Genomic DNA, 21,112 nt, shown 5'->3' on the forward strand with positions numbered 1-21,112 from the left:
CTGAGTAGCTGGGACTACAGGCGTGCACCACCATGCCTGGTTAATTTTTGTATTTTTAGTAGAGACGGGGTTTCGCCATGTTGGCCAGGATGGTCTCGATCTCCTGACCTTGTGATCCACCTGCCTCGGCCTCCCAAAGTGCTGGGATTTCAGGCGTGAGCCACCGCGCTCAGCTACTATATCCAGTTTAATAACCAAATTATTACTGTCCTGTTTGGTCTGATCGTGTCCTAGTCTGGACTCCAGCTTCTGTTTCAAAAAATGAGCATTTCCTCTCTTCTTGAGACCTTACTGTTTGGGTCTGATGAAGCAACTTCCCATGGACGGCATTGTGGCCATTGAGAGAAACCCCACCCACCAAAGGAGAAAGCTTTGCCCACAGGGCCCCTGGGAGGTGCCATTTTCATCTTCTATTGCACTGCGCTGACATTTTAAAATTATAATGACTCCATATCCCAAATGAGTCCTAAGAACATTCTGAATCAGCTAATTAATAAATCAATTGCTCTTCAGGATGGCATTTATCAAATTCACAACTAATATGTGAGGTGCGGGTAGAGTGGAAGTCTGCAGCTGCGACACCTCTGGCTGTGGTAGGACCCAGCTTGTTCCAAAGCCTCTGCTGTGCTCTGGCTGTAAGCAAAACACCTTCAAGTTTCTATGCATACTCTTTGAGTCCATTGGGATACAAATTTTATCATCAGATACAACATCTTATGCAATAATGAGTAGTTGCCTAAAGAATGAAGAACAGGAGCATCCCTACTAATCAGACACTCAGTGTCCCATATGGTGATGGTAATTGAAACATCCTTCTGGTCACACTGTTGAACTAAGATTAAAATCAATTAGATGCCACTGTTTAGATGTTGGTGGTACTCTGGTATCTTTTTCTTGTTCATCAGGCACAGAGATGAAGTGGGAGTTAACAATACCAAGCAAGGCATCCTACTTCACCAAGAGCGGACCACTGGTGAACTCTCAGTCCCTTAAAACCTGATGTTTTCTACAGGCTTCAGAATCACTGCCAGCATCCTGAAAATCAGTTGTGACAATTAGGCTGTCAGAGCAGTGTGTACTGCTCTTAATCATCTACTTAGTGTCTCTTTCTTGGTCATAGACTGTACCCTCCTTACCACTGCAGCCACACGGCTCCTCTTCACATGCTGTTATTGACAGTGTGGGTGGGATAGAGGGATGGTGGGCAGCTGCCCAAATTTTCTGTTCATCAGTAGTGGGATGACATAAAATGAGACCACAAGACAAGACTGCAGAGAGCTTGGGGACAGGTTGAGTAAGAGGCAGAAAGGCGCTATCCAGATGCCAGAGGGCTGAACAAAAGCCTGCCATTGGTTTAGTCCTATTCTGGCTCACACTATTCACCTTTCTTTCCTTTTGATATCATCAATATGGTTTTTCTCCTGGAGGGGACTCTCTGACTCTCTCTCTCTCTCTCTCTCTCTCTCTCTCTCTCTGCCCCAACACAGCATCCCTTTTGATGAGATAATGGGTGTTGACTTGCAGTCAAATACTTACTAAAGCCTGATGGCTCCACAAATTACTTAGACAGAATCTAATCCTGAAGGATGGGGTACGTGTGTGGGGAATCTGTCCTACAGAGAGGTCACACCGAAGAAGTAAGAAGATGGGAGAGAAGAAGTGAGGGTGGTGACAGAGAGGGGGAAGGAACTAGACATGTGGCTGCATTAGACAGAGTACACAGAAGGGAGGCCTGACGTGGACATGGGAAAAGGTGTATCCATTAAGAATGAAAATAGAAGAGGGCTTTTTTATTTCAAGTTCTGGGTGTCTGAATCGGGTCAAATTGGCAGAGACACATAGGTAGAAACTGAAGTTAGAAAAATTAAATAAGTGCAAGGATATCATATTTTGCTATATAAGTTCCTTTCTAAACATACAGACATCAGAGAGTTTTGATAAATGCTCATATTCTTTTCATGATTGTACTAAGATCTCACACAGTAAATGACATCAGGTCTTAGAGTGGATTGAGACCAAGACAAAACAGGAAGCTACTTTGAATAAAATTTTACTCATCTCAGTATTTTTCAATGTTTCCTTTATCTGAACTTCATATGATGTCATCTCTTATTTTCTCTTTTGTAGTCTCCTTTATAAATCTATGGTAAATGGTATATAATAGTTTCATTGGTACCACCATCCCCTTATACCTGATATTATGATAATTCTGAAATACAAACTGAATAAATACATAGGTAGGTCATTTTCAAAATGATTTTTATTTGCTCAACAGATTGAATCTGTGCAGTAGTAAAATTACAGTTCGTTAAGTAAATCTTGAGTCAGAGTAAGGTTTAGCAGGGTAATGTTGATCTTTAACCCCTTCGTCTAGAATATGTTTTTAGGAGTGGGAGGAAATCCCAACATCTATATAAACAGAGAACTCAGAGTTTGAAATGCTCCAAGCAGGCATTCTTATAGTTTTTTGTGACAGCTTGACGGTGACAAAAATTTCAGGAGCTGCAATGCTTTCTTCTTGGCTTATGATCGGCTTTTTATGCAAGCCTTGATAGATCATTTTGTGCCTTCATTTTCCTACCTACAGATTGCCAGAAGCCTTGGTGACTGAACTATGGCTTATAAGAAACTAGCACTGTACTTTATTTTTATTTTACTAGCCAGACTCTATCACCAAACTACACATTTTTGTCTGTAAGGGGAAGAGTTTAAGAAAGAAATGACCTACTAATAATAGGTTAAATATTATTTTATATTTAAAGATGTATTTTATTTTATTTTTTGAGACAGGGTCTCACTCTGTCACCCAGGCTGGAGTGTAGTGGCACAATCATAGCTTACTGCAGCCTCAACCTCCCTGGACTCAGGTGATCCTCCCACCTCAGCCTCCCAAGTAGCTGGGAGTATAGGTGTGCACCACCACACCAGGCTAATTTTTGTATTTTTTGTAGAGACGGGGTTCCGCCATATTGCCCAGGTTGGTCTCAAACTCCTGGGCTCAAGCAGTCCACCCACCCTGGCCTCCCAAAGTACAGGGATTACAGACGTGAGCCAACGTGCCCAGACTAAATATGTATTTTAAAATAGCCATTAGTTTATATGACTTTTGGTAGCAGACAGAACTTGTCTTTACAGGCACAGTCTTCAAAATATAGCTCCATTAAAACATTTTTGCTTCTGGCCTTCTCCAGTATACTTTAAATATCTATTCCATGGCTTTATTAGGATATCCTTTAATTTAGAAAATCAAGGTGATTCATTTTAATCTTTTGGAGGAAAATTGTGTGTTTTTCCCTGTGAGGCCGTGTCACAATTCTTTGATAGCACAAAGGTGGGGAAAACCCCAAAAGTGTAATGAGACTGGATGGATCTGCTTCTTCCCACATCATTCAGTAAGATTTTCACAGTTCACACTTAGGATTTTTCTGAATCTATGAGAAGACAGGCCAGAGACAGGGTAATGGGACTCAGCTCTGACTGATTTGCAAATGGTACAAATTTCACTACTTGGCAAATCTCCCTCCCTCCATTCTTTCCTCCTTTCCTTTCTTCTTCCTTTCTCAGCTTTCTTCCCTCTCCCTCTTTCCTCCATTATTCACATTGTGTATATATATATTGTGTAAAAAACAAAACAAAACAAACAAACAAAAATATATATATGGTTCTTTTATTCTGGGTTAGCCTAGACCCTTCTTCATCCAGAATAGTGTGGGAAGTTGGGTGCAGAGGGCAGCATGGAGAATATAAGATCACTCAGATTCAATCCGTTGAGCAAATCATAAAAATATTGTTCAAGGAGTCCTGCAAGAGTCACATGGAATCCTACAGTGCTTGTTTTACACATGCTTCCATGCATACCTGAAACTGTGTCTCTCCCTCAAACACTTGGGACAGGTCAGTTCATGGGGAGGTATCAGATAAACTGGAACACTGTTTTCTGGGCTTCTGTACAAAGCCTTTTAAATATGATTTAGAGAACTGGGAACTGATTAAGAAACAAAGTGCCACTGCTAGCACTAGGAAGTTGATTGCCCTGGTGAACAGGATCAATTAAGTACAGGAGGTAAAATCTTCAAAAATACTTTCTAGCTGTGCCCTATTGCCGACCACCAAACTCATGGTAATGGAAGAAAACATGCTTCACCTGATTATTGTGATAACCGAACACACTGCTGCTTCTATTGTTGTGAAAGGCTTGCTTGAAAAGGAAAGTTAATCTGGAGGGATGGATGACTGAGTGGCAAGCCTAGGTCACAAAGCACAGCTCTCTTCACCAGAAATCTACATGGGACTCAGGAAGAAACAGAATTCAGGATATTTTGTGTGTTTATTTGTTTATTTGGTAGTATGTTTGATCTGGGCAGGAGACTATTTTAGGGATCTCCAATCTCATCCATTTGATCTATTTTTCTTTTAAGCATGTGTGCTTAGTAAATTACATATTGTAAGCAACCCTGGGGTGTGCAATCTTATCTCTTTTAATACACTTTTCCATTCTGACAAGGAGCTTCAGTGGCTTGGAATAATCCTCTTCAATTGACAAAAGAAGCCCCCAATTTCTAAGTTTTTAAACCATTAGTGGCTGATCAGTTGCAACAAATATGCTGCCACTGCTGCTGCTGCACCTAATGATTGAATTTTAAATATTCATGATGGATGGATGTCTGTGTGTGTGCACAGAAATGACAGCATCGACGGCTGCTTCTCACCAGGGCACCGTTAAAGCTGAGGCAGAAGCTGCATATGTCAGATATTTTCTGGTTAAATATTCCAGTCATTAAAAAAATTATTCTCATATAGATCCAGAAGCATTAATGCGTGAGATATATGCATCTATAAACACAACAATGTTGAAATGAGCAGAGTCCTTTCCTCAAAAATAGCCCTTTAATGATTGAACAAAAAACAACATTGAACACATCAGCAATTCTGACAGTGGCTATTTTTGGGCATTGTGATTTTTGGTGATTTAAATTTTCTTATTTTTGTCTATCTGTACACATCATTTTTCTAAGAAGACAAAAGTTCATGAAAAATCCCAAGCTAAGCAAAATAATATCATCATAAAATGTTGACCACTAAAAAATTTTTGAGAGATACGCACTTACATCTTATATAAATAAACACAAAAGAAGAGAATAGAGTAAGTTTTGTCTAAGTTTTAGTTATGAAATATGTGGGAAGTAAGATTGTTTTTCCTCTAAGATTAGAGAAAAGGCAAGTCAATTTCTAGAGGAAATTCAATGCACAGGATATAGTGTATAGTGATCAGAAAAGGGACATACTTTATACTATGAAATTACACCAAATGTATTCTTTGGTCATCATTTTGGGCTCAGATTATAAACAATTAAGACAAATTAGCAGAACTGAAAAATGCCCCCATTTTCAACTCGCTAGAATGAGCCCCTACGTCTTTTTGTTTCTTTCCTTTCTTGCTCAGCAATCTCTATGTCCCCTTTTCACCGCTCTCCTTTTCTGGCAATGTTCTTCCTGACACATATATTTAAACACTATTAGATCTTACTGTTTCTTGCACTGTGCATTAACATCATCTTTTTTCAAATGGATTCCTATTTAATAGTATATATGACTATCCTGATCACAGAAAAGGAGAAAAATAATGAACAAACACAGGTAGTATAGACAGCAAAACAAGACATACTTGAATTGCAAACTTAGGTTTGTGATTCTATATTAGGATTCTAGGGGTTCTCTGGACCAGAGACTAAGTGGTTAAAAGGAAAACTGTATGAACTGCTTGGCTATGATTGGTCCCTAGGAACTTCCTGTAGAAAAGGATTAGAGCAAATAACTGAAAGGAGGGTCCAGACGCTGTGTCTACAAGAAACACGGGGCAGAGACAAATGAGACAAGATCTGACCTCATAGCTGATAAACAGGTTAAACTGTGCTTCTGGGGTTGGCTCTCCCCAGTTAAGAGGTTATATCATGAGTTTGTTTACAGGAAGGAGGAATAGCAGGAATGGGTGATGATGAAGGTAAAAGGAGCCTCAGTAGGAAAGAAGAATTTTAAATGCTGAGTCTGAAAATTACTTGCATTGTAACAATATTGCACGTGATGGCAATAGAACCCTGAAGTATACACAAGTTAATCCAAATGACATCCACTGTAACTTAACCACTCAGATTTTAATTTGTCATGTTTGCTCTATCCTATCAAAATATCCTTTTATGGTTCATTTGTGGATCAGCATGCTTCCTTGTAATGTTACATAAAATTCTCAAAGGAGATTTTTCTGTAACTGTTAACATTTTAAATAATATTTGATGCATTTATAGGAGTTACTTAGAAAATGATCTTATGAGGAACCACGGCTTGGTATGTTAACTATAAATCAATATACACACGGACCTTTATACGATATAAAAAATGTGTTTCATGTCTTACATGAGATTTACAGACAAATGGCTCAGGTATTGTCAACCAACTTTTCAGTTTGCTTAAAATTCTTACTCACCTGACACTAAATTTTATTCAATTCAGTATACTTTCCCCCTCTACACCCTATATATTTGTAGCCAGTTGTCTTGTACCTGATATCACAATTTAAAAAAGAGAAGCAAGCAGTGTTTTATAAAATCTAAATTTCTATAGCATTTTGTGTAAAATAGATGTAAACATTTAAATAAAGCAAAACAACATCCTAAAGGATAGTTTCAAGTCACTATTACTGTCTCAGCACTCCTTGTTCATCCAGTTAATCTCACTCTGCATGATTAAGGCGACCATACATCCTGATCTGCCAGGACCTTTCTGGCTTGTAGAAGTTATCCCGGTGACCTCTTTGGTTAGTGCCCCTTTTCACTCTCAAAAGTGCCCTGGTTTGGATAATAAATTAGATGGTCTTGTCCAAGGCTATTAGCCCATGAGATAAGCTAGGTTGTTATCAACATCTAGCACTGGTATAAACCTCAACCTTATATATTCTTTTTTTTTTTTTTTTTCAGACAGGGTCTCACTGTGGTGCCCACACTGGAGAGAAGTGGCACAATCTCGGCTCACTGCAACCTCTGCTTTCCGGGCTCAAATGATCCTCGATCCTCCCACCTCAGCCTCCCGAGTAGCTGGGACCACAGGTACATACCACCAAGCCCGGCTAATTTTTTGTATTTGTGGTAAAGATGGGGGTTTCACCGTATTACTGAGGCTGGTCTCAAACTCCTGAGCTTAAGTGATTTACCCACCTCAGCCTCCCAATATATATTTTCTTTGCTTCCAAAAGGATTGTTGAGAGTAAAGCTTTTGATGTACACATATACTCACGTTAAGACAGAAAGAGCATTATTTGCAAGATAAAAAAAAAAGAGAGAGAGAGCACTCTACCAAAATGTAAGATATGGTTGACATGAGAAAATTACCCATATTTTAAGAGCGTCTTTCCAGAAAAGTAGGAAATAATGGTAATTTTACATGAAATATTTTTGGAATTTTAGCATTCACTACTCTGGCAACTTGGGTTCCAGAATTTTAAGTATGGTCTGTTTTCAAATACTGTCCCTCCAGGCACCTTCTCTCTGAAGGTACCAATGGTTTTATAATCTTACAGCCTTCTTTCTGGGGCTCTCAGAACTGACCAGAACCAGGAACTGAAGGTCAGCCTTTTCTTAGATACACAGCATGACAGTATGACTACCCAACTTTTCTTTCTTTCTTTTTTTTTTTTGAGACAGAGTCTCGCCCTGTCGCCCAGGCTGGAGTGCAGTGGCGCGATCTCGGCTCACTGCAAGCTCCCCCCACCCCGGGTTCACGCCATTCTCCTGCCTCAGCCTCCCGAGTAGCTGGGACTACAGGCACATACCGCCATGCCGGGCTAATTTTTTGTATTTTTAGTAGAGACGGGGTTTCACTGTGTTAGCCAGGATGGTCTTGATCTCCTGACCTTGTGATCCGTCCGCCTTGGCTTCCCAAAGTGCTGGGATTACAGGCGTGAGCCACTGCGCCTGGCCTCCAACTTCTTAAAGGTGTTGTTTATCTATGGTCTAGGTCAGCTACTAGTTTGCCCTGCATGTTTGACATCACAGATGTAACACGCCACCTGGACTACTTTCTTCTTCAGGGCTTTTTAAGACTCTTCAAAGGAAGGCCAGCTCCTATTGGCTCTGAAAATCCACTTTATAGTACCAGTGCCCAAGGCTGTAAGCCCTGGAGCTTGGAGAGAAATGTGGAAGAAAAGCAAGATAAATAGCAACCAAATTATCTTCGAATTAGAATGTCTTTGGGTTGTTTTCTCTTTTCCAACAATGACAACCAACATACAGTTCATTATTTCTGTTTTCTAAACAGAGGACCATGTTCATACTTGGCGATACGGGGCTAACATAATGAATAAGTGATAGGCTGGGTGGAGGCATTGGCTCAGGCCTTTAAGTGGAAAGTGGATTTTGTGTACATGGCTTTAGGACTACCCTTGAGATTACAAAAGAAATAGGAAAACATGGCTATCCTTGCAGGCTGTAATGATCTTGGCGTAGGTATATGCGCTCACATTAAAATAATGGCCACTTGTGAACGGTTTATTGTTGGAGGAGGGTGAAGGGATGTTCCTGCCAGAAACTGACCTTAGAGATCTCTTGAATGAATAGCTGAGGGATCACTGATAGGAAACGGAGAAGTGAAAGCCGCTCTTCTAAGTTTGTACGTGGTCTCTTTCCAAAACAAACCAAGGGTTCTAAGACCCCGAGTACCTTGGGACTTGCTGCTAATTGAAATTTGAGCAGGACTGGCACCTTAGCAATCTTCACTCTGGCTCTATGTCACCGGCTAGAGTAAACACACAGAATAATACAGATGTGTAGATTCACAAATTTGGAAGTACAAACTTTGGAATTATTGAACACTTGTTCTCAATTGCTAAAGATCCTTTAATCAACTATATCCTCACCATGGTACTGAACAAAGCTGGATGAAAACTTTGCGGGGCATAGCAATTTGGGGGGTAAGTTTCTTGGTTCTTTATAACCTTTCTACAAATCAACTTATGACCGTGTCACGGTCACAGAGTAAAATGTAAGAGACACAGAAAGCACCATAGGTCCAAAGAAGTGTGAAACCTGTTGTCGGTAACTCTGTATTTCCAGTTTTCACCAAAATTCAGAAGACTGTGGGTTGTTGTTGTTTTTTTGAGACAGAGTCTCACTCTGTCACCCAGGCTAGAGTGCAGTGGTGCAACCTTGCCTCACTGCAACCTCTGCTTCCCGGGTTCAAGTGATTCTTCTGCTTCAGCCTGCAGAGGAGCAGGGATTACAGGCACCTGCCATCATGTCTGGCTAATTGTTTTCGTATTTTTGTGGAGACGCGGTTTCACCATGTTGGCCAGGCTGATCTTGAACTCCTGGCATCAAGTGATCCGCCCACCTCAGCCTCCCAAAGTGCTGGGATTACAGATGTGCGCCACTGTGCCTAGCCTGGACTATGTGCTTTTAATTGCATAGTACTTTCCATGTTTCTAGACTGTTAGTAATCCATTCCAGGAACGTCACATTTGCCAAAATGCAGCATTCTGGTTATGTCTCTGCCTTTCTCACGGACTCAGCCATTGTGAAATGGAAAGAATGCCTTAGGCTTGTCTCCTTGCTTTGTTTCCCTTTGCCAGTTGGGCAATCTTGGGCAAATCTTGTACTCTCTATGATGGGCCTCAGTTCTCTTATTTATTTTCTAATTGAAAAGAAGTAATGTATGTGAAAGTGATTTATAAATAGGAACACACAGTACACACTTTACTACTATCCTCTTGTGTTACAGACAAGACCTGACATTATAGAATGACTAGGTGACCAGAACCAGAAAGTGATTCAGTTACAGAACCACAGTCAGCCTTAGTATTCCACACATTCCAGGGAACTGCACAGTTCTCATTTCTGCTTCCCTTATACACACAGACTAAGGACAGGTTTCTAATCTGTATTCAAAGTTCATCCATTTCAAATGGTACCATTTAAAAAGTTGTTCCTTTCCTCAGGATAATATATCTGTTTCCCTTTTGAAAATGGTAAAAATCAAACTAAACTAACCTTGCTGAGGATGCTTGTATATACATTTTCCAGATATGGAATAAATAATCCTTGTGTTCTTGAATAAACAAAGAGACAGTAGGGCAGGTGGGGGGCCTGCAGGTGTGTTTGCTGAGTTTGGCTGGGGAGGGAAACAGGAAGGATGCTTTGAGGATTATGGAGATGGCCTGGAGGTACCTAGGGGACACTCTTTAGAGGATGGGTGATAAGAACACAAAAGCCTCTTCAGGAGGAGGCAAATGATCACTGATCATCCCCAAGCTTTATCTCCCAGAGAAGCTGAAGAGAACAGCCAAGCTGATAATAACACCTCAGTGTTATTATCACTTGCTGAGGACTTTAGGCACTGCAGTCAGAAAATCACAGGATGTTAATGGGGGAGGAAACTTCATTACCTTCCAAGGCTGGGGGAGTGGGAGTGGAGAGGGGTGTTTAGATACCAGTTCTGCTTTTTACCAGCTATGAGACCTTGGATACATTTTTTATCCTTCCTTTCTTTCTTTTTTCTTTTTCTTGAGACACAGTCTTGCTCTGTCTCCTAGGCTGGAGTGGAGTGGCACGATCTTGGCTCACTGCAACCTCTGCCTCCTAGGTTCAAGCGATTCTCCCACCTCAGCCTCCCAAGTAGCTGGGATTACAGGCATGCGCCATCATGCCCAGCTAATTTTTTTGTAATTTTGTAGAGACAGAGTTTCACCATGTTGGCCAGCTGGTCTTGAACTCCTGACCTCAGGTGATCCTCCCGCCTCGTCCTCCCAAAGTGCTGGGATTACAGGCATGAGCCACCGTGCCTGGACAAATTTTTAATCCTTTCTATGCCTCAGTTTCTTCACCTGAAAAACTGAGGAATATAGCTTCACAGGTCATTTGAGAATTAAGTCTGATGTCCACAAAGCTTTCAGTCCAGTGCCTGGCATGTAGAAGCGTTCAAGAAATGTTGGTTGTTTTATTACCTATACAGCTTCCTCAGTTCTCAATGAGAAAATGAAGGGCCAGAGAGGTGTAGTGACTTGCTCAGATCCACAAGGTTCAAATTAATGGCAAAATGTGGACTATAAACCTAATCTTTTGGCCACTATTACAGTCAATTTCCCCCCACATTCTATGCTAATTCTGATGTCTAGTGTGCCCAGGGACAGGCATTTATTGAGGGGACTGGATGTGCTCTCAGGGCCCTTCTAGATCTACCTATCAGTGATGTTAAGTGACAGTGTCGTTCATAAAACTATCTTTCAGTGTTCTTTTTTAATGGTGAGGAACGTTTTCTTGGATAGCCTCAAGCTGCAGATGTCCCACTCAATGCTGGTTTAGGCCTGGTGGCAACAGCGGAGAGCACGACCACAGTCCCCAGTCCAGGAGACCTCTATCCTGAGGGCAGTCCCACCCCGTGCCCAAGATCACTTACAGGGCTGAGTGCTAGTGTGGGAGGAAGGCCTGCTCTCTGTTGCAGAACATGGTGATGGGGACTCACGTCATCTGGTGGCCTCTCCAGCAGCATGGTATAGCTGTGAGACACACTCCACTGCAAGGATATCCTGCTGTGCCGATGGCCCCACCTGGTTGTGGAATCTGAGCCTTAGACTCCTAAGGTTCATTGGGATCATTCTCAACTCCCCTCCACAGCCTCTTCTATTTCCTAAATCAGTCATGTGCTCTCACCCAGGAGAAAGGGAAATCAAGTTTGTTTAATCACTGACGTAGATCCACTTTCACTTCTAAATCAATGGATTTGAGCCTGGGGGTGGCTCTGCATCTTCGGTTCCATCTCTTACCACTAGAACTGAGCATGTTCAGACGTCCACAGTTTCTAGAAAATTCACCAGAGGACGAATGGGGTATAGCTGGAGCAGGTGTTATATGTTAAGCAATTCTGTCCTCACTCTATTTAAATATGAACTTCATCCTATGCTACGTGCTGGTGTATAATAAATCTCAGGGTCTGACACGTTTGGAGGTCTGAGGGAATGAAGCTGCAGCAAGATGAAAAGCATTTCATGCAAAGAGATGAAACAACGTCAGAATAAAAAGTTTATCAATGTATATATTAGAGAAAAGAAATTTGTCCGAGTGAAATGGCTTCAGGGATGTTTTACAGTTAAAGTATTTTAGAAAGACCTTTCTCTATTTTTTCTCTGTTTTTCAACACATGTACTAGATTTATCATCCTAGTGGCATATCTACATGCATTGCATAGTGTTCTTTGCTTCATATTACCAAAGCATTTCAGTTTTTCAGGTTTAAAAATCACTGGGGAATTTATAAGGAGTGAAAAATATTCCTAAAAGGATGTTTGACTGTCCTAAAGTCTCACATTTGTATTGCTCCCTTTACCTTATGAAGTGCTTTGATATACATTATCTCATCTTTATCATGTGCATCAAAGGTTTGCTACCATTTGCAGAGCATGAGCCTGGTCCAGGCCTATGGAGATTACATTACAAACCCCTTCTTTCTAAGTTTTAATTTTCATATGGCAGCAAAAAATTTTATGAGTCCACAGGAAAAGAGAATAAAGTTATTATGAGGAAACCACTGTATGCTTCTTTTTTTTTTTTTTTTTTTTTTTTTTTTTTTTTGAGACGGAGTCTTGCTCTGTCGCCGGGGCTGGAGTGCAGTGGCTGGATCTCAGCTCACTGCAAGCTCCGACTCCCGGTTCACGTCATTCTCCTGCCTCAGCCTCCCGAGTAGCTGGGACTACAGACGCCGCCACCTCGCCGGCTAGTTTTTTGTATTTTTTAGTAGAGACGGGGTTTCACAGTGTTCACCAGGATGGTCTCGATCTCCTGACCTCGTGATCCGCCCGTCTCGGCCTCCCAAAGTGCTGGGATTACAGGCTTGAGCCACCGCGCCCGGCCTGTATGCTTCTTAAGAAAAATTCCTTATGAAAATTGTTCTATTCCGAATGTAGGCTCTGGAAAACTCCCAGTCACTCTTCAAGACTGTTTGGATCCTACGCCTTCTGCTATACATGGACTCAGTCCCCTTTGTCTGGACCATCTCTCAGGACTCCAGATGCCCCTATGTTTACCAGGACCCTAGCTCATTCCACACTGCAATGCAACAGTCTGCCTATCTCCACAAGAGACTACAAGCTCCTGGAAAGTCATGACAACGTCTTGTCTTTATCTCCCCTGTTCCTACCCAGCACAGTGCAAGGCACTTGGTAGCTGTCCAGTATACATGGAATAAACTGAGAGAAAAGCCCACTGGAAATGAGGATCTTATGCAAAGTGTGTAGCATAAATGGGTGCCTGTTAGGGTAGTCAAAAAATATTCTTAAGCAATAAGAGGAATTTAACTTGTCATTTAGGAAGTCAAATTCAAACGGGGACAGAGGAGAGAAGTCAGGAGAGGAATCCTCCTGTTGGAAAAAGGAAAACTACAAGGACCTGCCATGTAGAGACCTGGACGGACACAAGCAGCGACTGACTTTAACTCTCTCCTGTAGCATAAAGCAGTTTTCTGGATGGCGATACTGAGAAACCAGAATGAGCAGGTAGCACTCAGAGAGTCAATTGCCAGCGATCAGAAAGCAAATGGTGGGGTTCATCCTGATACGTTGTACTCAGGCAGTTAAAGGTTGAAGTGAAGTCTCTTGTCCAAGTTCTGTGCAGTTGTAAAGTGCTGGAGTTGGAGCTGAAGCCACACATAAGCCCTAAAAAGCTTCTACCTTTAAGAAAATCAGCAATCGTTCACCTCTAAACTTTGTGATTCTGTGAAGAGTACAGGAGAATTATGGTGTCCCATTCTATGCACCAAAAGAAAGTACATCAAGTATAATCTTTGTTATTATTGAATAATTTGTAACTCTTAGGAGACTACAACTAATAAACCATATCTGTATGCTATTTTGTAACATTAACAGATGCTTAAGGCAACAATAAATCTAAATACACAAAGGAGAAGGCAAAACTGTCTATGTGGTTCTGAATTTTAATTGTAGGAGTAAAAAAATGAAGGAAATCCAAGAAAGAAAAAGTCACGAAAACAAAACGTAAAAGAAGATAATTAATTAGCATAGACATAATGAAGTTTTTGTAATTTTAAACAATAAATTCCACCCAAAGCAAATAGGAAATACAAATATCAATGACATTAAACACCAACAAGAAAGAGGAGTAGGGAGCCAGCTTAACCTCTGCAACTGGTTTACTGCTGGCTGAGGCAGGAAGAGGTTTAAAAGAGATTAAGAAAGATAAACAATAAGCTGTCTATTGAGCCACTCTTTATTTGGCTGTGTGCACCCAGCCAAGCGGAAGGTCTGTTTTTGAGCTAGAGGGCTCACATACATCTGACAAAGCCAAGAGACCGAGGATGAGAGGGTGCTGGCTCCAGAATATGATAGAGGTCCCCTACCCCACCCCCTTCAAACCTGAAAGGAAAGTTGCCATCGCCAGATTCTGATCTAGTGACTTTGGATTTTCTTCACTGGTGTATAATAAATCAACATATTGATAATAAGTTTTCTTACCTATTGTCTTTACTAAAATAGCTCTGTTGATTCTCAGAATCACAGAATTTCAGAGGTTAGACATTTAAGGTCCCCAGGTCTCCCCATCAATTAATAAGCAGCTATTTGGCCTATGACCACCTCCAGTGACAAGGACTTCATTTCCTCCCGAAGAGGTTGTTACCATCCTTGAGCAGCTCTGAGTATTAGCAAAGTCTCCTTTAGATTGAGCCAAAATTTGTCTTTCTGAAATATCCACCTTTGGCCCCAAGGCAGAAAATAAATCTAAGCCATCTACAATATGAGAACCTTTCAAATAGTAGAAAATGCTATTATGTACTACTCGAGTCTTCCCTACTTCAGGCAAAATAGACCCAGTTCTTTTAACCTTCCATCATATGATTTTAAGTTTTCTCACCATTGTAGCTACTTTCTTCTGAAAATCCAGTTTCTTTCTCTCTCTCAAGTATGGCATTCAATGCACATATGCCACCTAGCATGGTCTGAAGAGTGCAGTCACAGTGGACCATCCCCACCTTAATCTGGGTTACCATATAATTCCACCAGGCAACTGCAGACTGAAAGGAGTACTCGCTTCATTTACTGAGTATCTACAATGTGACAGACATGACAAGCACTTTAATGTGCTGATTTTCAAACTGAGAACAACCTTATGTGTAAGTGCTACCGCTATTCCTATTTTGCACCTAAGGGCACAAAGACAGAGAGAGGTTAAGTAACTTGTCTAAAGTCACACAGCAACTGGTGTGCCTTACACTGATTCATTATGCACCTACTTTTGATAGATTTTGAAACTGTGAAGATCTTTTTAGATCGCCATTCCTTTCTTCAATGTACTGTATTCATTATTCCTCTCAGCCGTAGGTCATGTCCAACTTGATAAATGTGCTCTTTATAACTTTATCCAAGTCATTCATAACAATTTTGACCAGAACAGAACTATGGCTGGGTTGCCTGATGATTCTTGGCTCCTTTTTTTTTTTTTTTTTTTTGCAATGCCAATGGAAATTATTCCATTCAGTCAAATTATGAGACTTTACTTAAAAAATGAATTCATTGTACGTTCCTTGAATGCTAAGACCATGTCACATGCTTCTGTGCATCCCACACAGCTAGTTAGTACTCAGTAAAAATCACTGAAAGGAGTCCTGTGTTTGAAGCACAAAGCTATGGAGGAGAGTTGAGAGGGTGGCACTGCCTGAGGTCTTTGGGTCCCTCTCAACTGGCGTCTCTGCTCCCGCCTGCTCTGTCATCAACCGGGCAGCTCTCTGTTCACATGTGCCAGTCTATGGTTTCCGCATGTCACTAACACTAACACTAAACACATCCAGGATACAATGCCTTCAACACTGGGAATCTCAGTGGACACTGAGAAATTCAGAAAATGAACCACAGTTAAGACTGAAATTAATCACTACTGGATCTGAAGTTATCTACAATAAAGGGTTTCAAGATGAGCCATATCTGTCTACTACGAACAAGACTGGAGTCTAGAAACCAGAGTAAAAACAGAAGTTTGAGGTACACCTCTGAGAATACCATCATGATTATGACTATACCAGCTTGCAATTAATATCAAAAAGCAGCCCAAGTCCTTAAAACCACACTCAAAAGCATCTCAGGATACCAGGAGTTGCTAATATAGTCAGTCAAATCATGTCCTAGGCATGCACTTCCAGGAAAATAATGAAAAACATCTCTGATTTTACCCTATGACACCAACATTAGCAGAGGTTCTACTACCTTTTTTTTTTTTTTTTTAAAGACAGGATCTGGGTCTGTTGCCCAGGCTGGAGTGCAGTGGCATGATCACGGCTCACTGCAACCTCTAACTCTGGGCTAAAGCAATCCTCTTGCTGGAGTAGCATAGGCCACTATGCCTGGCTAATTTTTTTTTTTTTTTGTGGCAGAGATGGGGTTTCACTATATAGCTCAGGCTGGTCTAGAATTTCTGGGCTCAAGGGATCTACCCACCTCGACCTCCCAAAGTGCTGGGATTACAGGCGTGAGCCATGGTGCGCAGCCAAGTTCTACTATATTTTATGTAGAATACCTTGTATACTTCATATAGAATACTTATTACCATTGTAATAAACAACACTGAAAATAGTGTTAACTTCAAAAATAATAACAAGCAGTATTTACTAAGTGCTAGGAACTGTGTTACTTGATTTATAGGCATTCTCTCATTTAATAGGCACAACAATTTTATGAGAAATATACTATAATTGGCCGGACGCGGTGGCTCATGCCTGTAATCCAAGCACTTTGGGAGGTCGAGGCGGGGGAACAGGAGGTCAGGAGATCAAGACCATCCTGGCTAACAAGGTGAAATCCCATCTCTATAAAAATACAAAAAGTTAGCCGGGCGTGGTGGCGGGCGCCTGTAGTCCCAGCCACTCAGGAGGCTAAGGCAGGAGAATGGCGTGAACCTGAGAGGCGGAGCTTGCGGTGAGCAGAGATCACACCACTGCACTCCAGCCTGGGCAACAGAGCAAGACTCTGTGTCAAAAAAAAAAAAAAGAAAAAAGAAATATACTAAAATTATTCCCAATTTACAGATGAGTAATCTGAGACGTAAGGAGGTTAACTACCTTGCTTGTAATTAGCTGAGAACTAAAGCTTGAATCCTGCATTGTTAAACGCATCCTCTTAAATAGTGTGTTAGCTCAGGTCTTCCAAAAATTCGACATCGAGAAGGTTCTGAACGTGTAAAGATATTTTTTTTTTGAGGGAACCGTCTGTGCGAGAGCAAACAAGAGCGGAGAGGTCTGAGCGCCATAGGACAGAAGGCTGGAGTGACCCGGCGAAGGCGCGGGGCCTGGAGGAGCAGCCACGAGCCTCGAGTACCCGGGGGCAGGCGCGGGCCTCAGGGAGAGGTGCTGCTGTTGCTATTAGAGAGACAAAATCTAAATGTTATCAGGAGGATTTTCATTGATCAGGAAAGCAACTCGAAAACCCACAGCCTGAGTTCCCGAAGCCCCTAGCTCCCCCGCAAAGCCTCAGAGGCGTGGAAACTCCGTGGGGTCGGAGTCGCTTCCACGCGGATCCTGTGGTCCCCAGCGCCCGGGAGAGGAGGCCTGCGCGGCTTCCCACGGCGCCCCAAAGAACGTTCTTTGGCAGATAGTCCCCTGGGTTCCCAGAAAGCCCTTGAGAGAGGGGCTTCTCCTGCCCATCTTCCAGAAATTTCTCCATGAGGCATTTCCTGCGCCCTGGAGCCCATGGAAACAGGCAGGCAGTTGCAGGAGGGCGTCCTCACTGAGCACGAAGCTGGGACACCTGCGGCTCATCTTCCCTCTCTGATATTTTCTCTTGTCCTAGTCAAGCCAACCTTTGTTTTCTCACAAAATAAAGACAAATACGACAACCGTTTCCTTGATTCTGTTCAAACCTCAGGAGAGGCGGGCTTTGTCCACCGTCCCGCACCCACTTACGCAGGGACTGGGCCAGGTGTGACGTCATTAATCTTCCGAGCTCTGGCTCCAGCTTAGGCTGTGTGCGCACAATATGCACGCAAGGACACTCAGTGGAGCCTTTGGGATAAATCTATGTATACATACACCTATGTATACATATACCTACAATACGAGGTACTGTAGCTACTCAGTAAAAACACTGAGTTTGTTCAGTGCTGTTCATGGTGGACGGATACTGCTCATTTTGAAACTCTTCATCATAGATGACTTTTGATCCGGTAATGATTCATTTCATTCTTAACTGTGGTTCATTTTCTAAATTTCTCAGTGTCCACTTAGATCTCCAGTGTTGAGGTATTGTAGGTACTCAGTGTTTTTAAACTGAGGCAGTTTTATATACATAGATGTATATAATATTTGTATATACATGTATATACATAAAGATATATACATCTGTATATACTAAAAGATGAGACCTTCCTTTTCCCTGGCAGACCTGAAACCACAATGCAATCCATGCATCGTTTTCCAGCCCTTGACTCTTTTTTTTTTTTTTCTTTTTTGAGACAGAGTCTCGCTCTGTTGCCCAGGCTGGAGTGCAGTGGCGTGATCTCGGCTCACTGCAAGCTCCTCCTCCCTGGCTCACGCCATTCTCCTGCCTCAGCCTCCCCAGTAGCTGGGACTACAGGCGCCCGTCACCACACCCGGCTAATTTTTGTATTTTTAGTAGAGAGGGGGTTTCACCGTGTTAGCCAGGATGGTCTCGATCTCTTGACCTCATGATCTGCCTGCCTCGGCCTCCCAAAGTGCTGGGATTACAGGCGTGAGCCACCAGGCCCGGTCAGCCCTTGGCTCTTGATCTTTCTGTGGTGGCCACCCTGAGACCTCGGGATCTCACTCCTGCCCAGTTGTCTTCATACCTCCTGGATCACTTCTGTCTTATTTCTCTTTCTCCCTGTTTTCTCTTTACTTGCCCTGTCTTTAAATGTTGGCGTTCCCAAAGGCTCTATCCTCAACTCATTCTCTTCTCCCTGTGCACATTCTCCCTGTATAATTTTATCCATCTCAGACATCGTTGGCCCCTGCTTCTTAATTTTTCTCTCTGCTCCTCCAAGCTTGTCTCACCATCTGAAATTCCAACTAGTCTACCCCAACATATCCTATCACTATTCCCTGTGTAAGGGTACTAAGATGTATGAATGTCTAACCAGCCGATGTGTGTGTATGTGTAGTCTCACAGGCCTTACAATTAAGCAAAATAGGTATTAGAAATTCTACATTACAGATAAGGAAATCAAACATACAGAGGTTTAGTTAATAGCCTGAAATGGAAAGTTGGCAAAGGCGGACCTTTATTTTGAACTGAGGTCTGCTGAAATTCAAAGGCAGCCTCTCCGACTCCTGTCAGGCTCTTGCACAGCTGATTCTCCCACCTGCTGGTGGCTCCAGATACTCCTTGCTTGGTGTACCCTCAGTGGACCCAGTTACCTTTTCCAGAAACGAATCTGATTATGTCTCTCCTTTTCTATAAGCCCCTGTTGATTACACTCCAGGATTAAGACCTTACGAGCTGGTTTGGCCAGTGGTTACCAAACTCATCTGCACACTGGAATCACCTGGGGAGCCTTGAAAAATACCAATGCTGGCTGGGCTCAGTGGCTCACACCTGTAATCTCAGGCGTGATTACTTTGGGAAGCTGAGGGGGGTGCACCACCTGAGGTCAGGAGTTTGAGACCAGTGTGAGTAACATGGTGAAACCCCATCTTTACTAAAAATACAAAAATTAGCCGGGCATGGTGGTGGGCACCTGTAATCCCAGCTACTAGGGATGCTGAGGCAAAGGAATCGCTTGAACCTGGGAGTTGGAGGTTGCAGTGAGCTGAGATCACGCCACTGCACTCCAGCCTGGGCAACAAAATTGAAACTCTTGTCTCAAAAAAAAAAAAAAAAAAAATTACTGATGCCTATGTCCCAGCTTCAGAGACTGTGAGTTCACTGGTCAGGGATATGGCCTGTATTTTGACATTTTTTAAAGACCCTAGGTTACTCTAGTGGGCAAACACGTTTGGAAACCACAGAGTTAGCCACAGATGCCCCTCACATTCTGACTTTCTTATCTCTCCAGTAACTGCCTCCCCAACTCTAAACTGGGTTTGACCATCCAGCTCGCTGTCTCGGAATTTCCTTTTTCTTGGACAAACTTGCACATCCTTTGATATTCAGCTCAAATATCTCTTCTGACCATCCATGTTGCCCTTTGTTTTTGTCACAGGCCACTCGTGCTGTGCTGTAATCTTGCTGTTGACCCATTGGTCTCCCCAGACATGTGCTGGGTAAGAGTGGATACTTCTCCTCTTCACTATCTCTGGAGCTGCCACCCAGAACACAATGCATGGCAAAGAGGAGGCGCTCTGTAATGAACAAGCGAATTAGTAAGTCAACGAATACCCATATAAGAATTGGAAAGGGCACTGGATTAGAATAGAACTAGAATAGGACTCTGGAGACCCAAATGTAGGTAGCACTGTTGAGTGGAAAAGCTTGGAATATGGAGCAGTACAGACTGAATTTGAACCCTGGCTCCAGTTATTAGCTATGGGACCCTTCTCAGGCTGTCAAAACACATAGAGTTTCACTTGCCTCTTCTACAAAATGGGAATAATAATAGAGACCAGCCTGGCCAACATGGTGAAACCCCATCTCTACTAAAAATACAAAAATTAGCCGGGCATGGTGGCAGGCATCTGTAATCCCAGCTACTCCGGTGGCTGAGGCAGGAGAATCGCTTGAACCCAGGAGGCAGACGTTTGCAGTGAGCCAAGGTTGTGCCACTGCACTCCAGCCTGGGTGACAGAGTGAGACTCTGTCTCCATTTGTTTGTCGTGAGATTTCTGATTTCTGGCACATTACACACTTTTTCCTGTGTCTTTTTTTGTTTTGTTTTGTTTTTTAGATGGAGTTTTGCTCTTATTGACCAGGCTGGAGTGCAATGGCACAGTCTTGACTCACCACAACCTCTGCCTCCGGGATTCAAGCAGTTCTCCTGCCTCAGCCTCCTGAGTAGCTGGGATTACAGGCGCGCGCCATCACGCCTGGCAAATTTTGTATTTTTAGTAGAGATGGGGTTTCTCCATTTTGGTCAGGCTGGTCTCGAATTCCTGACCTCAGGTGATCCTCCCAAAGTGCTGGG

General features: G+C 42.5%; 1 protein-coding gene across 1 annotated transcript in view; it reads right to left on the reverse strand.

The window, feature by feature from the left end:
* Positions 1-21,112, reverse strand: part of MAML3 (mastermind like transcriptional coactivator 3) — a 440,066-nt gene that overhangs the window by 128,025 nt on the left and 290,929 nt on the right.

This window comes from Trachypithecus francoisi, unplaced genomic scaffold (assembly GCF_009764315.1).
Source record: "Trachypithecus francoisi isolate TF-2019V2 unplaced genomic scaffold, Tfra_2.0 Lachesis_group1, whole genome shotgun sequence".
NCBI classification, from domain to species: Eukaryota; Metazoa; Chordata; class Mammalia; order Primates; family Cercopithecidae; genus Trachypithecus; species Trachypithecus francoisi.